General features: G+C 47.1%; 1 protein-coding gene across 8 annotated transcripts in view; it reads left to right on the forward strand.

The window, feature by feature from the left end:
• LOC119973464 (nascent polypeptide-associated complex subunit alpha, muscle-specific form-like) overlaps positions 1 to 19,669 on the forward strand; it is a 124,994-nt gene that overhangs the window by 9,049 nt on the left and 96,276 nt on the right. For 2 of the 8 annotated variants that reach the window (XM_038811657.1, XM_038811658.1), the window contains exon 2: positions 14,613 to 14,684. The exons of the other annotated variants lie outside the window; for them this stretch is intronic. The gene's annotated coding sequence lies outside the window, so the exon portion shown is untranslated. The remainder of the gene's footprint in view (positions 1 to 14,612; positions 14,685 to 19,669) is intronic. 8 annotated transcript variants of the gene reach the window in all.

Here is a 19,669-nt window from a genome sequence, read left to right on the forward strand (position 1 = left end):
AAAGAACAAAAAGAAGCAGAAAGGAAGGAATCAGCCAAGCGATGCAGGCCTATTACAGAGTTTATAATACCACAAGCACAATCCACATCAATATCCAGTTCTGCAACAAATAATCAAGAAGCAAGAAACAATGCTCATGGTGATGATGCAATGACATGCGAGTTACAAGAACAGAGAAGAGCTACTTTGAATGTAGAGACAAATACAAGTGCATCCATTACTAATCAACCCAGGCCCAATATTTCTTCTGTCTTCCTTGTTCCGGTATCTGTACTGCCTGTAGTTGCAACATCTGAACACATAGCTTCAACTAGTGACAGGGAATCAGATATTCCTTCAAGCATAAATGACTTGGTTTCTGAAGCACATCCTGTAAATGAACCTACACAAGAAAATGAAAGATCAATTACTGGAATCTTCCAATATCCATCACGAGCAAAGCTAAAACAGTTTTTTGCTGAACATCCACTTCAGCCACTTGATGATCTGCTATTTGATGCTCGTTTGTATAAGAAAATTATGAATGACTCAGTCCCAAGAAAATGGCTAACATATAACAAAGAGAATAGATGCTTATATTGTTCATACTGCTTAGCCTTTGAGTTTCCCAACACTTGTAATCCATCACCCTTTGTACGTGGCTTTAGTGACTACAGGTGTATTAGCCAGAGCTTGACTTTACATGAATCGACAACAACACATGTCAGAAATGCTCAGCAATATATCAGTGTGGTTAATGATGGCACCTTAGATAAATGTTTTGCAGCATCACTAATTAAAAGGAAAGAAGAAGTATTGAAGCAGAGAAGTATTGTCATGAGGATTATAGACATCATAAAGATATTAGGCAAGCAAGCACTTCCTTTTCGAGGTCACAGAAATGAATTGGCCTACACTCTAGATAATGAGGTTCTGAATCATGGCAATTTTTTAGCTACAGTGCAGTTGATGGCAAAATATGACCCCATTATGGCAGCTCACATTTCTGCAGTGCAAAACAAGTCTAAACAAAGAATCAAACGATCAGAGCAACAAGGAAAGGCTCAAAGTAAAGGCCGTGGTGGACTTGTTACATACCTGAGTAAAACAACTATAAACATGTTAATCAAAATTATGAAGAATATGATACAAGAAAGAATTAGTCATGAAGTTTCTCAAGCAAAATATTATTCTATTCAGGTTGATTCAACACAAGGTAATTCATCCATCGATCAGTTTAGCATTATTATTCGGTATGTACTTAAAGATATTATCTGTGAGCGACTACTTTCAGTTGTGCCAAGTAATGATGGTACAGGACAGGGACTTTTTGATCTATTGATTGAAACATTACAGCATCTTAAAATTGACTCCCAAAAATGTTTATCTGATAGCACAGATGGCGCTGCAAGCTACCATGGCCAGTATAATGGTTTACAAAGTAAAATTGCTGACGTGGCTGATCAACATGTTCATATATGGTGCTATGCCCATGTCTTGAATTTGTTGATAACTGAAACAACAAAATGTTGTGTGCCTGCAGTTTCTTTTTTCAATTTGCTCCAGAATATAGCAACTTTTGTGAAAGCATCATACAAGAGAATGGCTGTATGGATAGAAGTTGTTGGAAAACATCTAGGACAAGAAAAAATGAAACGATTAAAGTTAATTGGTGAGACCAGATGGTGAGGAAAATCCAATGCAGCAACAACTATATTTGGACGTTTTGATGATGCCGCTGCCGGTACTTTCGTAAATCTATTGACATGCTTATCAATGATACAAGATTCAGAAAAGTTTGATGCAAAAACAAAACATGAAGCAAATGTTTTACTTCAAAGTCTTCTAAAGTTTGAAACCATATTGACAGCATTTACTTACTTGTATATATTTGAAACTACAACCCCGTTATCAAGTTATCTACAGAAAGTGGTTTAGATATGTTTACTGCATGGAGTTTGGTAGATTCAGCTACAACAAAGTTGAAGGAACAGACAAGAACATTTGATAACGTTCACAGCAAGGCTTTGGAATTTGTAAATAAATGTAATGACAGGGTTTCACAGATGAATATGGATGAAAATCAAACATTGGAAATTGATGCGTTGGAAACAGCATTGCCAGTTAAGAGGCAGAGGAAGAAGAAAAGAATGGCAGATTAGCTTAATGATGATGAAAGAAATTCCTCAGATTCTCTAGCTGATTTTCGAGTAAATGTGTTTAACCTAATAATGGATCGCATTGTTCAGTCACTAGAATCACGCTTTGTACAACACAAACAGTTGTATAAAGATTTGTCCTGCTTGGACCCAGCAAAGTTTAAAACTATTGCAGAGAAGGGCCTTGAAGATGAAGCATTGGAAGGTATTATTAAGCTGTTTTCACAAATCAGCAAAGATCAAGTAATATTGGAATTGTTTTCTTTTGCTTCAAACTTTGATGTATTAAAGCTATTGCTTAATGATGGTGAGAATATGGATTCCAGTTGCAACAATTGTAAAATTTGCAGCACTTGCCCATTGTGTGTACTAAAAATTCTGGCATCCAACAGACTTCATGACAAGGCATATGATAACCTTTATGAACTTTATAAAATCATCTGCACACTATCAGTTACTCAAGTCCAATGTGAGAGGACATTTTCAAAGCTAAAGATCATAAAGACAAGGTTAAGAAATTCGCTGTCTGAGGAGAATTTGGAGTCATACATGTTGCTATCCATTCAAAAGGAATTGTTAGATGAATTGGATGCAGAAGCAATTATTGGCAGATTCACACAATCATCTAGCGAACACAAACAATTGCTCTTAATATAGTGGACTGCATGCAATGCTCTATTGTGCTTTTGAATTATCTGTTAATGTGTAAATTGTGCAGTAAACTATTAAAAAATATCAACCAATTACTTAAAATAAAAAATAAAAAATAAAAAATTCAATTATAACATTCTGTATTTACATTTGGTATCTACTGCCAGTAATATGTACAGTACATGTACACTGTAATTACTAAGAAATACACATTTTTTCCACAAAAATTTTAATTGTACCCTTTTTCCATATGTATTTTTTGAAAATTTTATTTATTCATTATGAAAATTAAATGATAGCATTGTAGTTGTGGGTGGGCCCCCTTTGTCTCCTGGCAACCAATATTTTTAGACCCAGTCCGCCACTGTCTGCAGATGTTTTGCTTTGGTATGTATGTTTCTAATGTCTGATTTTGGCCTTTTAACAATTTCCCATCGCACCGTGGCCTGTGCCCACGCCCCCACCCACACAGTCTGCTCCACAACAGGAGAAGGTTATATGTAAGGTTTTGGTGTTGCACAAGATGGCATTGTAACGTAATCCCAGCAGGGAGATCCTTGTGTTCGACCCTGTGTCAAAGCTTAACACCTAGATCAGCGCAATTGGTGCTGCAGAGAAAGCAACTTTCTGTTATACATGGAGCTGTATGTGATTGGAGAGGCTGGTTATCAGGATACCTCAGGGAATGCTATATCTTCAATTGTACAGAATTGGGACGCATGTCGAAATAGGAGGGAGGCCAAGAATAGATCCTTTGTGGTATCAGAGGTGATGGTGCAGGAACATGAAGAAATTCCATTGTAGGTGATCCTTTGGGTGGGTGCCAGGTGATGTCAAAGGCTGTAGGCAGGTCAAGAACCGTGAGGCAGGATAGTTTATCATTGTCGTAGTCACATAAGATGTCATTTGTGATGTTACTAAAGTGTTTCAGTACTGCGGCAAGTGCAGAAACCTGATTGGAAGGATTCACATACGCAGTTTCAGGAAAGATGGGCTCATAATTGGAGGGCGACACCATGTTGAAGAGGAAAGGGATGTTTAAAAGTATAGGAGTTTCTTGAGGAGAGACATGATGAGACATTTGAAGAAGATGTTGGCAGCACCTGAAAAGAGAGAAACATTAACAATATCAACTAACATGGGAGCCGGGGCAGCACAGTAGTGCAATGGTTAGCACTGCCGCATCACGGCGCTGAGGTCCCGGCTCTGGGTCACTGCCCGTGTGGAGTTTGCACATTCTCCCCCGTGTCTGCGTGGGTTTCACCCCCACAACCCAAAGATGTGCAGGCTAGGTGGATTGGCCACGCTAAATTGCTCCTTAATTGGAAAAAATGAATTGGGCACTCTAAAATTTTTAAAAGAAAAAAGAAAAAAAGCTAACATGGGAACCAAGAAGGGAAGTTAGATGACCAGCAGTTTAGTGGGAATAGGATCAAGGGACCAGGAGATGGCAGACACGCTCTCCAACACATAGTTTATAGGCCCCTAACAGTAACTATACTTTTGGGCAGAGTTTTAATCAAGAAATAAGTGGAACTTGTTACCAAGGCAGCGCAATGATCACATGGAGCTTTAACCAAATAACTGAACAAATGAAAACAGCAAAAACTTTGAGGATATGTTCATGAAATGCATTCAAAACAGTTTCCTAAACATGGATCTAACCAGGGAAGATGTTATTTTAAATCTTGTCTTGTGTAATGAGACAATGAGTTAATTAGTAATCTCATAGTAACAGGTCATGTGGGAAAGGGCGATCACAAAATTTTGGAATTTCACTTCAAGTTTGAGGATGATGTACATAAGTCCGGAACTGGCGTATTGGACTTAAATGCAGTCAATTACACGGGTATGAGGGGTGAGCTGGCTAAAGTAAATTGGGAAATTAGATTAAAAGGTATGGAGGTAGATGAGAACGATGAACATTTAAAAAAAATATATATATATATACATAAAATTCTTGATGTATACATAAAATTCTTGATGAATCTCCATTCCACTGAGAAATAAAAACTCCATGGTAAAATGAATTATTCTGTGGTTAGCTAAGGAGGTTATCTTTCCAGGTGTGGACCTTTGTTATTTTTGGACTTCCGGTGGCGGCCATGGAGGAGTAGGTTGCACATTTGATAGCTCCCGCCTGTGACGGACTTTTGGACCTTTCCCCCCCATTTTCCCCCTAGATTTTATGGGTTAAATCGGTGAAGAGTGAGACAGTGAAGAGAAATCCCCCTCCAGTGTATGGAGAATTGGACCAGAAGTGGCCGTGTGAGAAGACAAAGTCCTATAAAGGAGACACGAGCAGAGCTGGTAACGCGGGACAGCATGGCGGAGAGCAAGGGCTGCAGGGAGACGGCACGGTGGTCGACGGAGCAGCTGGTGAAGTTTTTCGAAGATTGCTTCGCCAAGCTGAAGAAGGACACGCTGGACCTGATTAAGGCTACGATTGATCAAGTTGTGCAGAATGAAGAGACCCACCTCCAGGAGGTGGAGGAAAAGGTGTCCGAGCACGAGGAGTACATAACCGTGCTGGAGACCAAGGTGGAGTTGATAAACGACCGCCAGAAAAGAATGCAGGAGAAGCTGGAGGACCTGGAGGACAGGTCCAGGAAGCAGAATCTTAGAATTGTCGGCCTCCCTAAAGGTAGTGAGGATCGGATGCGAGGGCTTGTGTGACGGACATATTGGAGAGGTTGATGGGGGCTGAGGTGATCTCTCGGCCCCTGGAAGTGGATAGAGCGCACAGAGCCCTCGCGAGGAAGCCCCGAACGAACGAGCCGCCGAGGGCCATGGTGGTACGTTTTCACTGATTCCTGGACAAGGAAAACGTTCTGCGGTGGGCCAAGAAGGACCGGAGCAGCAAGTGGGAGAATTGTGAGCTGTGCATTTATCAGGACCTGGGCATGGATTTGGCCAAGAGGCGAGCTGGGTTTAATCGGGCAAAAATGGCCCTCTTTAAGAAGGGGGTGATGTTCAGGATGTTGTACCGTGCCCGTCTGTGGGTCACACATGAGGAACGGGACTTCTACTTCGAAACACCAGACAAAGTATGGACTTTTATTAAAGAAAAAAGGCTGAAGGCGAACTAAAAGACACTGAAGGCTTGGAAAGTACTGTGGTGGCGATTTGTTGTGCTGGGCTGTATAAGTATAAGTAGTGTTATGTGTAATAAGGGGCTGTTTTGATGGCTAAAGTTAACTTTGTCTTGCAGGGAGCTGGTTAGAGGGGGGTGGTCTTTGGGGCTGGTTCTGTTTATGCGTGTTTTTTTCTAAAGTGGCTGTTTCTTCACTGTTTTTTCTGATGTTTGCTTACTGGGGAATGTGATGCTTTGAATATGTTTGTCCATGTGGGGGGAGAGGGGAGAGAACAATAGGGAGACAGACTGCTTAGTGCCATGGGCGGGCGCTATCAAGTCAGCATGGGTCAGCTGACTCACGGAAGCACAGTGGGGGGTGAGCAGGTGTTAAGCTGGAGCTTGACTTGGGGGGTTGGGTTTCTAGTGCTGCTGCTAGGGGCGGAGGGAGGGGGGAGCTGACAGGGGAGGAACTGTTACTTGGGGACAAATGGGAGGTCGGGACGGCAAATGCCCGAGGAGAGGGCTCGAGGAGGCAGAGGGCGCGAGCTAAAGGCTGGCCTAAAAGGGTGATGACTAGTCGGCAGGGGGGGGGGGGGGGGCGCGGTGGTAAGCCCCCGACCAGGCTAATCACATGGAACGCCAGAGGATTGAATGGGCCGGTCAAGAGTGCTTGCATGTTTCCGCATTTGAAGGGGCTGAAGGCAGACGTGGCAATGCTACAAGAGACACACATAAAGGTTATAGACCAGACAAGACTGAGAAAGGGGTGGGTTGGCCAAGTATTCCACTCAGGGCTGGACTCAAAGACCAGGAGGGTAGGGATCTTGATCAATAAACGAATAGTATTCGAGGCAGGGAAAATGGTGTCAGACATGGGGGGGTAGGTACATAATGTTGAGTGGGAAGCTGGAGGGGGTGCGGGTGGTACTCGTCAACATATATGCTCCGAATTGGGAAGAAGTGGAATTTATGAGGTGGGTGTTAGATAAGATCCCAGACTTAGAGTCACAAACCTGATTATGGGAGGAGATTTTAACACAGTCATTGATCCGGAATTGGACCGGTCAAAATCCAGGACAGGGAGGAGGCCGGCTGTGGCAAAGGAATTGAAGGGGTTTATGGAACAGATGGGGGGAGTAGACCCATGGATGTTTGTACGGCCAAGGGCGAAGGAGTTTTCTTTTTTCTCCCATGTCCACAAGGTATATCCTTGCATTGACTTTTTTGTTCTGAACAGGGCACTAATACCGGGGGTGGTGGATACTGAGCACTCGGCAATCGCTGTGTCGGATCATGCCCCACATTGGGTGGATCTACGGGTTAGTGTGGAGAGAGGGCAACACCCGCTGTGGAGACTGGATGTGGGATTGCTAGCGGACGAAGCAATTTGTGGGCGGGTTAACAAGTCCATCCAGAACTACCTGGAAACAAATGATATGGGGACGGTTTGTGAAGCTTTGAAGGCAGTGGTCAGAGGGAAATTAATCTCGATATGGGCCCACAGAGAAAAGGCGGAACGGGCTGAGAGGGATAGGTTAGTGGAGGAGATACTCCAGGTGAACAGGAGATACTCGGAGGCCCCGGACGCGAGGCTACTGAGGGAGCAGCGGAGGTTACAGGCAGAGTTTGGGCCGTTGACTACAGGGAAAGATGTGGAACAGTTGAGGCAAGCAAGGGGGGCGATTTATGAGTACGGGAAAAAGGCAAGCAGACTGTTAGCGCACCAGCTCAGGAAAAGGGAGGCGGCCAGGAAGATAGGGAAAGTAAAGAGTAGAGGCGGGAATACTGTCCTGGACCCATTGGGGGTGAATGAGGTGTTTAAGGACTGTGGTAGTCGATATTAGGGGTATTACGGTACCTAGGTTGGAGGTACCCAATGCTGTAAGACCATTGGTGAAGCCTGCCTGCTGGTTCCGCCCAGTAAGGCAAAGTATAAGAGTCTGTGTCTCCCTAGCTGCTGCATTCTGTACCTGCGCTGCTGCGTGAAACATCTAGTCCAATAAAGCCTTCAATTGTACTCCAATCTCGCTTCGAGAGTTATTGATCATGCATCAAGGACTTTTATACTAAATTATATGAGTTGGAACCCCCGGCTGGGGTGGAGGGGATGTGGCAGTTTTTGGATCAGTTGAGGGTTTCCGAGGGTAGATGAGGATCTGGTGGAAGGGCTGGGAGCCCCAATTGAGATTGAGAAAATAATCGAGGGGCTGGTGGGCATGCAGTTGGGCAAGGCCCCGGGGCCTGACAGCTGTCCGGTGGAATTCTGTAAGAAGTTTTCAGAGATATTGAGTCCACTGCTGGTGAGGACATTTAATGAAGCAAGAGAGAAGGGAGTCCTCCCCGCAACAATGTCGCAGGCCTCGATTTCATTGATTCTGAAACGGAAGAAGGATCCGGAGCAGTGCGGGTCTATCAGGCACCAGTAGCGAGTGTGCATACAAACCGTCTGAGGTCGGGTTATTTTAAACTACTCCGAGGGACGAGGCAAGGATGTCCCCTCTCCCCGTTACTGTTTGCTCTGGCCATAGAGCCATTGGCCATGGCGTTAAGAGCCTCTAGGAACTGGAAAGGGCAGGTTCGGGTGGGGAGAGGGTGGGGGGGGGGAGAGGAGCACCAGGTCTCGCTTTACACAGATGACCCGCTATTGTATATTTCAGACCCATTGGAGGGGATGGGGGAAATAATGCGGATCCTGGGGGAATTTGGTAATTTTTCAGGGTACAAATTGAACATGGGGAAAAGCGAGATGTTTGCGATCCAGGCAAGAGGGCAGGAGAAGAGACTGGGAGAGCTGCCGCTTAGAATGGTAGGGAAGAGCTTTTGGTATCTGGGAATTCAGGTGGCCCGGGAATGGGAGGCACTGCACAAGTTAAACCTATCCCGGTTGGTAGAACAAATGGAAGGGGACTTTAAGAGATGGGACATGCTCCCGCTTTCACTGGCGGGGAGGGTACAGACCGTGAAAATGATGGTTCTCCCCAGATTTCTGTTTGTCTTTCAGTGCCCCCATCTTCATCCCTAAGGCCTTTTTTCAAGCGGGTGAATAAGGTTATTTTGGGCTTTGTGTGGGCGAGTGAAGAAAGTGTTGCTGGAGCACAGTTGGGGTAAGGGTGGATTGGCGCTGCCGAACGTCTGCAATTACTACTGGGCAGCTAATATTGCCATTATTAGGAAGTAGGTAGCTGGGGGGGGGGGGGGGGGGGGGGGGGGGCGGCGGGGGCGGGCGGGGGTGGGGGGGTTGGTGTGGGAGCGGATGGAGGCGGCGCCATGCAAAGACAAAAGTTTGGGAGCACTGATATCGGCCACTCTTCCAATCTCGCCGACACGATACTCCACAAGTCCGATGGCGCTGTCGGCTCTGAGAATCTGGGGGCAGTGGAGGAGATATAAGAGAGTGGAGGCAGCATCGATTTGGACCCCGATTTATAATAATCATCGGTTTGTACCGGGTAGGCTGGATGGTGGGTTCCAGAGATGGCAAAGGGCAGGAATTAGAAAGATGGGGGATCTATTTATAGACGGGAGCTTTCCCAGCTTGAAAGCCTTGGAGGATAAATTTGAATTGCCAGCAGGGAATGGGTTTAGGTATTTGCAGGTTCCGGCCTTTCTGTTGCTGCCGCCACGGGGGATACAGGACAGAGTAGTCTCCAGTACCTGGGTGGGAGAGGAGAAGGTATTGGATATTTATCAGGAGCTTTTGGAGGCGGAGGAAACTCTGGTGGAGGAGCTTAAGGGCAAGTGGGAGGATGAGCTAGGAGGAGAGATAGAGTCGGGTCTATGGGCAGATGCCCTAAGCAGCGTTAATACCTCCTCACCGTGCGCCAGGCTTGGCCCGATACAATTTAAGGTAGTCCACTAGGCACACATGACAGTGGCTAGGATGAGCAGGTTTTTCCGGGTAGAGGACAGGTGTGCGAGGTGCGCGGGAAGCCCAGCAATTCATGTCCACATGTTTTGGGCCTGCCCGAAGCTTAGAGGTTTTGGCAGGGTTTTGCTAAGGCAATGTCCACAGTGCTAAAAACACGGGTGGTGCTGAGTCCGGAGGTAGCGATGTTTGGAGTGTCGGCAGAGCCGGGAGTTCAGGGGGCGAAAGAGGCCGACGTCCTGGCCTTTGCCTCCCTGGTAGCCCGGAGACGGATCTTATTAATGTGGAGGGACTCGAAGCCCCCGAGTGTAGAGACCTGAGTTAGTGACATGGCTCTGGGTTTCTCAGTCTCGAGAAAATAAAGTTCACCTGAAGAGGGTCAACGGTTGGGTTCACCCGGAGGTGGCAGCTGTTCGTCGACTTTCTTGGGGAAAATTAAAATGTCAGCAGAGGCAGTATTCCAAGGGGAGGGGGGAAGAGTGCTGGATTGTTGTTTTATGGTTGGGGTGTGTGACAATTGGGATGGGGTTGGAAATGTTTATTATACCATGTTTATGTCATTGTTATTGTTTTTATTATAAAAACTTTCAAATACCTTAATAACAATACTATTAAAAAAAACAGGTGCGGCACTTTGTTTGGCGGGCATTTCCGACTTTCCCAGAGACACCTGTGGTAAACCACTGTTACACCTGTATTAGGGGATGTAAGGTAGGACCTGTACTACAGGTTCGCTGGTAGCCCCTGCCTGCTGGCTCCACCCAGTAGGGGGAGCGTGCCCTCTATTCAGCAGCCATTTTGACAGCTCCTGTTGGAGGCCACACATCTTACTGCAATAAAGCCACAGTTGTATCCAACCTTAGTCTTTGTACAATTGATCGTGCATCAGCACCGCTGTGTACCTTGCTGGAAAGAATACTCTTGTGTGCGGGGTCAGAGGAGGGCAGCGCATCTGGGCTATGTGGCGGATCTTGGGGTATCAGTGGATGAGGTGAAAGCCAGGTGGGAGGAGGAGCTGGGACCCATTTTGGAGGAGGATGTGTGGAGTGAGTTCCTCCTTAGAGTGAATGCTACATCATCCTGTGCAAGGTTGAGCTTGATACAGTTAAAGGTGAACCTTAAGGTGCACCTCACCAGGGCCAGGATGAGTCATTTTTTTGAGGGGGGTTGAGGATAAGTGTAAACGGTGCTCAAGAGGGATCTTGCTACAGTGGAAGGATGCGAGACCCCCAAGCGTGGAGACCTGGATCAATGAGATGGCGGGTTTTATTAAGCTGGAGAAGGTCAAATTTGCCCTGAGAGGATCGGTACAAGGGTTCTTCAGGCGGTGGTAGCCTTTCCTCGACTTTCTGGCTCAGCGATGGGGAACTATGTCAGCAGCAGCAGCAACCCGGGGGTTGAGTGGGGGAAAAAGGAGGGGGGGGGAGAGGGGGAGGAGGGGGGGGGGGGGGCGTTGACTATGTTTATTTAATTTAAATTTATTTTCAAGTTCTCTTGTTGTTTACCGGGTTTGGGGGGGGTGGGGGGTTCGATATATGCGTTGCTACGGTCTTGGGGGTGTTATGCTTATTATGTTGTTTTATTGTTGCTTGGTACTGTTTGTTGTTATATATTTTGTAAAAATTTTCAATAAAAATTATTTTTAAAAAAAGAAGAAAGAGGGCCTGCTCACCACACACACCTGTTCTATTCCTGTCCCAAGCTGGTGAATATTTGGGGGTCCTTTTTCAGCACCATATCAGCCATTCTGAATGTTGACTTAGAGCCCTGTCCGTTAGTTGCTGTATTTGGGGTGTCAGACCAACCGAGTTGAGGACGGGGGCAGGGATGGATACTTTGGCATTCACGTCGCTGTTGGCCAGGTGACGCATATTGCTGTGCTGGAGATAGGCAACACCACCCAGTGCAGCAGCATGGCTGGGTGATTTAATGGAATTCTTGTACCTCCAGAAGCTAAAGTTCACGGTGAGGGGGGTCGATAAATGGGTCCTATTGTAGATGGTCACCGTTTATATTGCACTTTAGGCAACACGTGGCACAATGATTAGCATTGCTGCCTGCGGCGCTGAGGTTGTGTTTGAATCCCGGCCCTGGGTCACTGTCCGTGTGGGGTTTGCACATTCTCCCCGTGTCTGCGTAGGTTTCACCCCCACAACCCAAAGATGTGCAGATTAGGTGGATTGGCCACGCTAAATTACCCCTTAATTGGAAAAAATAATTGGGTACTCTAAATTTAGATTTTAAAAAAATATTGCACTCTAAAGATCTGGTCACTGTTAAATGTTAGTGCGAGGGGGGTGGTGGGTGAGGGGGGATTATTTAGCTTGCATTTCTGTTATTGGGATTCCTATTAATGCTGTTGCTTGTAACTTTTGACACGTGTTGGTGTAGTTTTGTTTTGTAATTTTTTTGATATAAAATGTTAAAAGTTTTAATTAAAAATATATTGTTCACAAGCTAAGGAGGTTATGGACAGTCTCAGATTAAAATAAGTTTAAAGTATTGCCGAGAAGAGTAGCAAGCCTAAGGATTAGGAAAGTTTTAGTTACCAGCAAAGGATGACTAAAAATTGATGGAGAGAAAACCGAATATGAAGCAGAATATATTAAACGGAAGAGTGTAATGATGATTAATGCAAGTCGTTTAGAGACTGAGACAGGAGGAAACAGGAAATAGCAGAGCCATTAATCAAACAATCTGTACCTGTCTTCATGGTAGGTGACAAAAACAACGGAGAGCCAAGGGTCTAATGCGAGTGAGAAATTTAAAGTAATTCATATTAGTAAAGAAAATGGCATATCCCGCCCGGGACTTACGGGGTAGGAATGATTATCTTCCCTGTGTTTCTCGCAGAGTACGAGCTCCCCTGTGGAGGGGCTGGGAATGCCATTCAGCTATGTATAAAAGGTTAGCCAGTAAGGCATCGACTGAGCAGAGACCCAGTAGGGATCTACCAGGAGTCGAATATAACTTAAATGTAAATAAACCATAGTTTTAAAATCTTCCTCAGTGTAGACTCCCTGTGTCCTTATTAAAGAAAAGGCACTAGAGAAATTAATTTGACTAGAAGCTGGCAAATCCCCTGGACCTGTTGGCCTACACCCTCGGGATCTAAAAGAGGTGGCTGCAGAGATGGTGGATGTACTAGTTGTGATCTTGTAAAAAACATATCACTATCTGAAATGGTCCTCGTGGACTGGAGGGCAGCAAATGTAAAACTACTCTTCAAGAAAGGAGGGAGAGAGAAGGCAGTGAATTGCAGGCCGGTTAGCCTGAGCCATTGGGGAAATGCCAAAATCCATTATTATTGAAGTGGTAACAGGGGACTTAGATTATCAACATGGTTTCCTGAAAGGGAATCATATTTCACCATTCCATCAGAGGATTTTGGGGATTCAATTGGAAGGTAGATAAGTGGAAGCCAGTGGATGTAATTTATTTGAAAGTTTCAAAGGCAATTAATAAGGTGCCACACTAAAGGTTATTGCTCCTGATGTTGGGGGCAGTATATTAGCATGGATAGAGGATTGGTTAAATGACAGAAAACAGAGAGTGAGAATTAACATTATTTTTTCAGATTGGTTAACTGTTACTAGTGAAGTGCTGCAAGGATCAGTGTTGGGCCTCAGCTATTCACAATCCATATCAATGACTTTGACCAAGTGAAATGCAACCAAGTTTCCTGACAGGGCAGCATGGTAGCTCAGTGGCTAGCACTGCTGCCTCACAGCGGCAGGGACCCTGGTTCGATTCCGACTTCGGGTGACTGTGTGGAGTTTTCACATTCTCCCCGTGTCTGTGTGGGTTTCCTCTGGGTGCTCCGGTTTCCTCCCACAGTGCAAAAAATGTGCAGGTTAGGTGGATTGGCCATGCTAAATTACTCCTGAGGGTGGGGTTGCAGAAATAGGACGGAGGATTGGGCCTATGTAAAGCAGTCTTTCAGAGGGTCACTACAGACTCAATGGGCCAAATGGCCTCCTTCTGCACTGAAGGGATTCTATGATTATAAAGCTGCAAGGAAGACGCAAAGATGCTGCAAAGAAACATAGACAGTGGGCAGAAAGGAGTATAATTTGGGGGAAAGTGAGGGAAGAATGTTATGATGGTACCACTTTGGTTGGAAGAATAGAAAAATAATAAGTAACAAGCAGGCACAGCAAGCAATTAGAAAGTTGAGTTGTATGTCGACATTTATAGCAAACAGGTTTGGAGTGCAAGAGTAACAAGCCTTGCTACAGCTCTACAGCAAGCCCACCACCCGGTGGACTGTGCACAGTTTTGATCTCCCTACCACATTGCAGGATGTGATGAAAGTTCACTCGATTGATTCCTGGGTTGAGAAGATTGTTCTATTGGGAGAGATTGAGTAGAATGGGTCCTATAGTCTCTGAAGTTTAGAAGAATGTTAGATGATCTCATTGAAGCATTTAAATTCTGAGATGGCTGGACAGGGTAGATGCTGGGAGGCTGTTTACTGCTGGCTGCAGAGTCTACAACGAGAGGGCACAATCTTAGAATAAGTGGATGACCATTTAAGATGGAGATGAGAAGTTTTTTCAGTGAGGGTTATTCACCTTTGGATTCTCTACCCCAGCAGACAGTGGACCCTCAGTTGTCGAATATATTGAAGGGTGAGACTCCAAGGAAATTAAGGGATGTGGTGATCGGAGGGAAAGTGGAGTTGGAGAGGAAAATCAGACATGGTTATATTCAATGGTGGAGGAGCTTAATAGCCAACCCAGCTCCTATTTGCGATGTTATTACATGTACGCGCAGGCATATGTACACTCATAGGCACAGACATACAAATAGCTATGTTTCAGTTCCTGAGTTCTGTTTTCATTCCTAATATCCACAAATTTGGTTTCATTTCTCCCAACAGTGGCTCACAACTGGCTTATGATTCAGTCCAACTGTGCCGCTCTAAAGAGGGAAACCTAGCTTCGGAATCACAGTATGTACCATTCAGTACCTCCCAGACACTGATCCTGGGATTTAGAATTACAGCACATAATCGACAGTTTAGACGTTTAGACTCAAGAGTACGTAAGACACAAGACCCCCAGGCAATGAACCGAGGGGGTTTAGATTCACAGTACAGAACAGACGTTACTCCACTAGATACTGAACACCATCACCATTACTCCAGCTTGCTGCCCCCTCCATCTTCACCAAACACCAAATATAAATAAGTACATTGATTTCTTCATCTTTAAGATCATGCAATTTATGCAGCTGCCTCTTACCCTTCCAAACACACTTCTTCTTTAGTTTTCACTGCTTCACTGACAGATTTGTTGGTTTTCCATCCTATGTAAACTGCAATGTCTACCAAACTCTCCCACATACATTGTGTCCTGTACTATGTCTTGCTCATCACTCACAGACTTACTCTCCCAAAGCATTACATGAAGCATTTTTCTCCTCAGCAATGATGCTGTCCATGGTCTCAGCCCACCATCTCCGCAAACTCCTCCTAAGCATCTACTTCGCTTATGTCTGTTTGTGTAGCATCGCAGGGTTTTTCTTTGCATTAAGGTTCCAGTATGAACTTCAGACATAGTTGCCGTGATGATAAAGATGCTGATTTTAGTGCTGCAAGTAGTTTACGGATTGGAAGAATGGTTTGTCGTGTGTGAGTGCGCGGTTTGTTGTGTGTGAGTGTGCGGTTTGTTGGGTGTGCGTGTGCGGTTTGTCGTGTGTGAGTGCGCGGTTTGTTGTGTGTGAGTGTGCGGTTTGTTGGGTGTGAGTGTGCGGTTTGTTGTGTGTGAGTGTGCGGTTTGTTGGGTGTGAGTGTGCGGTTTGTTGAGTGTGAGTGTGTTGTTTGTTGGGTGTGAGTGCGCGGTTTGTTGAGTGTGAGTGTGTTGTTTGTTGGGTGTGAGTGTGCGGTTTGTTGGGTGTGAGTGCGCGGTTTGTTGGGTGTGAGTGCGCGGTTTGTTGGGTGTGAGTGCGCGGTGTCTTGGGTGTGAGTGCACGGTTTGTTGGGTGTGAGTGCGCGGTTTGTTGGGTGTGAGTGCACGGTTTGTTGGGTGTGAGTGCGCGGTGTGTTGGGTATGAGAGAGCGGTTTGTTGGGTGTGAGTGCGCGGTTTATTGTGTGTGAGTGCGCGGTTTGTTGTGTGTGAGTGTACGGTTTGTTGGGTGTGTGTGGTTTGTTGGGTGTGCGTGTGCGGCTTGTTGGGTGTGTGTGGTTTGTTGGGTGTGAGTGTGCGGTTTGTTGGGTGTGAGTGTGCGGTTTGTTGAGTGTAAGTGTGTGGTTTGTTGGGTGTGAGTGTGCGGTTTGTTGGGTGTGCGTGTGCGGTTTGTTGGGTGTGAGTGTGCGGTTTGTTGGGTATGAGTGTGCGGTTTGTTGGGTGTGAATGTGCGGTTTGTTGGGTGTGTGTGGTTTGTTGGGTGTGAGAGTGCGGTTTGTTGGGTGTGAGTGCGCGGTTTGTTGGGTGTGAGTGCGCGGTTTGTTGGGTGTGAGTGTGTGGTTTGTTGGGTGTGAGTGCGCGGTTTGTTGGGTGTGAGTGTGCGGTTTGTTGGGTGTGAGTGTGTGGTTTGTTGGGTGTGAGTGTGTGGTTTGTTGGGTGTGAGTGTGCGGTTTGTTGGGTGTGAGTGTGCGGTTTGTTGGGTGTGTGTGGTTTGTTGGGTGTGAGTGTGCGGTTTGTTGAGTGTAAGTGTGTGGTTTGTTGGGTGTGAGTGTGCGGTTTGTTGGGCGTGCGTGTGCGGTTTGTTGGGTGTGAGTGTGTGGTTTGTTGGGTGTGAGTGTGCGGTTTGTTGGGTGTGAGTGTGTGGTTTGTTGGGTGTGAGTGCGCGGTTTGTTGGGTGTGAGTGTGCGGTTTGTTGGGTGTGAGTGTGTGGTTTGTTGGGTGTGAGTGTGTGGTTTGTTGGGTGTGAGTGTGCGGTTTGTTGGGTGTGAGTGTGCGGTTTGTTGGGTGTGAGTGCGCGGTTTGTTGGGTGTGAGTGTGCGGTTTGTTGGGTGTGAGTGCGGTGTGTTGGGTGTGAGTGTGCGGTTTGTTGGGTGTGAGTGTGCGGTTTGTTGAGTGTAAGTGTGCGGTTTGTTGGTGTGTGTGTGCGGTTTGTTGGGTGTGAGTGTGCGGTTTGTTGGGTGTGAGTGTGCGGTTTGTTGGGTGTGAGTGTGCGGTTTGTTGGGTGTGAGTGCGGTTTGTTGGGTGTGAGTGTGCGGTTTGTTGGGTGTGAGTGTGCGGTTTGTTGGGTGTGAGAGTGCGGTTTGTTGGGTGTGAGTGTGTTGTTTGTTGGGTGTGAGTGTGCGGTTTGTTGGGTGTGAGTGTGCGGTTTGTTGGGTGTGAGTATGCGGTTTGTTGGGTGTGAGTGTGGGGTTTGTTGGGTGTGAGTGCGGTTTGTTGGGTGTGAGAGTGCGGTTTGTTGGGTGTGAGTGCGGTTTGTTGGGTGCGAGTGTGTTGTGTGTGAGGTGTATTGCGTGTCAGTGTATGGTTTGTTGTGTGTGAGTGTGTGGTTTGTTGGGTGTGAGTGTGCGGTGTGTTGGGTGTGAGAGTGCGGTTTGTTGGGAGTGAGTGTGTGGTTTGTTGTGTGTGCGTGTGTGGTTTGTTGGGTGTGAGAGTGCGGTTTGTTGTGTGTGAGTGCGCGGTTTGTTGGGTGTGAGTGTACGGTGTGTTGGGTGTGCGTGTGCGGTTTGTTGGGTGTGAGTGTGTGGTTTGTTGGGTGTGAGTGCGGTTTGTTGGGAGTTAGTGTGCGGTTTGTTGGGTGTGAGTGTGCGGTGCGTTGGGTGTGAATGTGCGGTTTGTTGGGTGTGAGTACGTGGTTTGTTGGGTGTGAGTGTGCGGTTTGTTGGGTGTGAGTGCGGTTTGTTGGGTGTGAGTGTGCGGTTTGTTTGGTGTGAGTGTGCGGTTTGTTGGGTGTGAGAATGCGGTTTGTTAGGTGTGAGTGCACGGTGTGTTGGGTGTGAGTGTGCGGTTTGTTGGGTGTGAGTGTGCGGTTTGTTGGGTGTGAGTGCGCGGTTTGTTAGGTGTGAGAATACGGTTTGTTGTGGTGAGTGTGCAGTTTCTTGGGGGTGAGGTTGCGGTTTGTTGGGTGTGAGTGTGCGGTTTGTTGGGTGTGAGTGCGTGGTTTGTTGGGTGTGAATGTGCGGTTTGTTGGGTGTGAGTGCGCGGTTTGTTGAGTGTGAGTGTGTGGTTTGTTGGGGGTGAGGTTGCGGTTTGTTGGGTGTGAGTGTGCGGTTTGGTGGGTGTGAGTGTGCGGTTTGTTGGGTGTGAGAGTGCGGTTTGTTGGGTGTGAGTGCGCGGTTTGTTGAGTATGAGTGTGTGGTTTGTTGGGTGTGAGTGTGTGGTTGTTGGGTGTGAGTGTGCGGTTTGTTGGGTGTGAGTGTGCGGTTTGTTGGGTGTGAGTGTGCGGTTTGTTGGGTGTGAGTGTGCGGTTTGTTGGGTGTGAGTGTGCGGTTTGTTGGGTGTGAGTGCGCGGTTTGTTGGGTGTGAGTGTGCGGTGCGTTGGGTGTGATTGTGCGGTTTGTTGGGTGTGAGTGCGCGGTTTGTTGAGTGTGAGTGTGTGGTTTGTTGGGTGTGAGTGTGCGGTTTGTTGGGTGTGAGTGTGCGGTTTGTTGGGTGTGAGTGCGCGGTTTGTTGGGTGTGAGTGTGTGGTTTGTTGGGTGTGAGTGTGTGGTTTGTTGGGTGTGAGTGTGCGGTTTGTTGGGTGTGAGTGCGCGGTTTGTTGAGTGTGAGTGTGTGGTTTGTTGGGTGTGAGTGCGCGGTTTGTTGGGTGTGAGTGCGCGGTTTGTTGAGTGTGAGTGTGTGGTTTGTTGGGTGTGAGTGTGCGGTTTGTTGGGTGTGAGTGCGCGGTTTGTTGGGTGTGAGAGTGCGGTTTGTTGGGTGTGAGTGTGCGGTTTGTTGGGGGTGAGGTTGCGGTTTGTTGGGTGTGAGTGTGTGGTTTGTTGGGTGTGAGTGTGCGGATTGTTGGGTGTGAGTGTGTGGTTTGTTGGGTGTGAGTGTGCGGTTTGTTGGGTGTGAGTGCGCGGTTTGTTGGGTGTGAGTGTGCGGTTTGTTGGGTGTGAGTGTGCGGTGTGTTGGGTGTGCGTGTGCGGTTTGTTTGGTGTGAGTGTGCGGTTTGTTGGGTGTGAGAATGCGGTTTGTTGGGTGTGAGTGTGCGGTTTGTTGGGTGTGAGTGTGCTGTTTGTTGGGTGCTGGTGTGCGGTTTGTTGGGTGTGAGTGCGCGGTTTGTTTGGTGTGAGCATGCGGTTTGTTGGGTGTGAGTGCGCGGTTTGTTGGGTGTGAGTGTGTGGTTTGTTGGGTGTGAGTGTGTGGTTTGTTGGGTGTGAGTGTGTGGTTTGTTGGGTGTGAGTGCGCGGTGTGTTGGGTGTGAGTGCGCGGTTTGTTGGGTGTGAGTGTGCGGTTTAGTGGGTGTGAGTGCGCGGTTTGTTGGGTGTGAGTGCGGTGTGTTGGGGGTGAGTGCGCGGTTTGTTGGGTGTGAGTGTGCGTTTTGTTTTGTGTGAGTGTGTGGTTTGATGGGTGTGAGTGTGCGGTTTGTTGTGTGTGAGTGTGCGGTTTGTTGGGTGTGAGTGTGCGGTTTGTTGGGTGTGAGTGTGCGGTTTGTTGGGTGTGAGTGGGCGGTTTGTTGGGTGTGAGTGTGCGGTTTGTTGGGTGGTGGAGGTGTGCGGTTTTGTTGGGTGTGGAGTGTGCGGTTTGTTGGGTGTGAGTGTGCGGTGTGTTGGGTGTGAGTGTGCGGTTTGTTGGGTGTGAGTGTGCGGTGTGTTGAGTGTAAGTGTGCGGTTTGTTGGGTGTGAGTGCGCGGTTTGTTGGGTGTGAGTGCGGTTTGTTGGGTGTGAGTGTGCGGTTTGTTGGGTGTGAGTGTGTGGTTTGTTGGGTGTGAGTGTGCGGTTTGTTGGGTGTGAGTGTGTGGTTTGTTGGGTGTGAGTGTGCGGTTTGTTGGGCGTGAGTGCACGGTGTGTTGGGTGTGAGAGTGCGGTTTGTTGGGTGTGTGTGGTTTGT

This window comes from Scyliorhinus canicula, chromosome 11 (assembly GCF_902713615.1).
Source record: "Scyliorhinus canicula chromosome 11, sScyCan1.1, whole genome shotgun sequence".
Lineage (NCBI taxonomy): Eukaryota > Metazoa > Chordata > Chondrichthyes > Carcharhiniformes > Scyliorhinidae > Scyliorhinus > Scyliorhinus canicula.